The 1,814-nt window shown below is 49.2% G+C and overlaps 1 non-coding gene across 1 annotated transcript; it reads left to right on the plus strand.

Annotated features, from left to right (window-relative positions):
- Positions 1-1,536: 1,536 nt before the first annotated feature.
- TRNAK-UUU (transfer RNA lysine (anticodon UUU)) lies at positions 1,537-1,608 on the plus strand. The gene has a single exon. It is a non-coding gene; the product is annotated as a tRNA-Lys (tRNA).
- The last annotated feature ends 206 nt before the right edge of the window (positions 1,609-1,814 follow it).

The raw sequence follows: 1,814 nt of genomic DNA on the forward strand, positions 1-1,814 counted from the left end.
TTGTATCCGATGTATCCAATCTCGTCGATGCCAGAACAACACCACTTGGTTTGACGAGACCTCTATAGTTACGTGTCATACACTCCATCTTGAAGTAGCATTATCTCCTTTTTGGCATCAAGGTAGGGAGGAAAGAACTTGGCCGCCATACAGCCTGAAGATGCAACAGATTGTGGATGGAGGTTGGCCAGTCAACATGGGCATTGTAGGTCCACCGAAGCCGCCAACGATGTTGCTTGGATCCCTATCGCCTGCCTCAAACTCCATGCTAAAAGTCCTTTAGATCACGGGACGACATCGCCATCGCCGAAAGCTCAAGTCCAACAAGGCACACCCGAGTGGAACAAGACAAACTAGGATCGTCCACCGTCCACCGTCGTCCCTTTCGCCTCCGCGGCAAAAATAAAGGAGCAGGAGACTCCCATAGATGCTTGTTTGGCCGCCGCAGCGGCTTGTTTAAGGGGGTGAGGTGGATTCACCACCTTCCACCTTTGTCCATCATGGAGGCTGTGTGGAAGGTGACGACGACAACGACCACTGGGTGCTATCCGTGAGCTCTGCTAGCTGCTTCCACAACACATAACGTGAGTCCTCGGCACAAGGTCAAACACTGACACCGGGTCAAATGATATGAGGATGATGACTCTAAACCTACTATACGCAGGAACAGCTTGAGCCCGCCTCTCGTCCCCATCGGGGCGGTCGTGCTATTGAAGAAAAAAAGAGAAATGAGTCGGGGTAATGAGGCACACACTCAACACGGAGGGAAAAAAAGGAGTCAAAGAGAATCCTCTATACGCTAAGCCCCCTAGGTTTTAAGGGCCTACATTCAATTTAGGCTATCAATTTCGAATTGGGTGTTGGATTTTGACCAGGTCCTCCTTCAGTCTAGGTAGGGGTGCATATTGTTGTGTGGGCCGCCTTGTCAGTGGGTCTGCCCTGTGGGCATAGCGTGTCAGTTGGGGAGGGATTGATTGATGTTCGCCTGGTGAAATCCGTGGTGGGCGGCGTGACGGCTGCGGGTTCTTCCCTGGCCGCGTGTCGATTGGAGAGCTGGTCTGTGCTTTGTAGTCCTAGAGGAAGGAGAAGGGGTGAGCATCTGGTGGGCGGTGGGACGGACGTTTTCGGTTGTTCTGTGATGCCGTCCTCACTGCTGCTGGAGGTGGTCGCGCCGTTCGGGTGCTGAAGAGGAAAAACCAACGCGCCAAAACACGCAAAACACTTCTAGTATGTATTATATTGTACTATGCGACCCTTGCCATTAGGCTACTACCTAGTTCTTATGGAGACACCCAACTAGACGTATCTCCTGCTATTGATTCTTTCAGTAATCGGAATGGATGGGCAGACGATGCTATGTGCACGACGTGTAGTCGATAAATACTCTTCACCGTCAGATGCATTAGGAACAAAAGTACAGATGGCTAGATGGGACACGTCGTCTGTGTGTCGTCTGAAAAGTATCGTCTGTATAGCAGTGCTCTTCAGTAATACCGTATACATATGTAATATCTCCGGAAAAACATAAATGTGATGGCCGACCTAGCTCAGTGGTAGAGCGCGTGGCTTTTAACCACGTGGCCGTGGGTTCGATCCCCACGGTCGGTGCAGATCTGATGACTGACGTATTTTGAGATGCAACCTTTTTTTTAATAACTATGAATATGAATATATACTGGCCTGCTTGAATACTTGGGAAATTTCCATCTTTACTGTGGATCCGATCCCATGGTCGGCGCATTTTTTTTTCATTTTAGATGCAATCTCTTTTCTAGTAACTATGATTATATAGTGTCCTTGTTGAATACTTGCAA

The sequence above is a fragment of the Triticum aestivum genome, chromosome 4B (assembly GCF_018294505.1).
Source record: "Triticum aestivum cultivar Chinese Spring chromosome 4B, IWGSC CS RefSeq v2.1, whole genome shotgun sequence".
Classification (NCBI taxonomy): Eukaryota; Viridiplantae; Streptophyta; class Magnoliopsida; order Poales; family Poaceae; genus Triticum; species Triticum aestivum.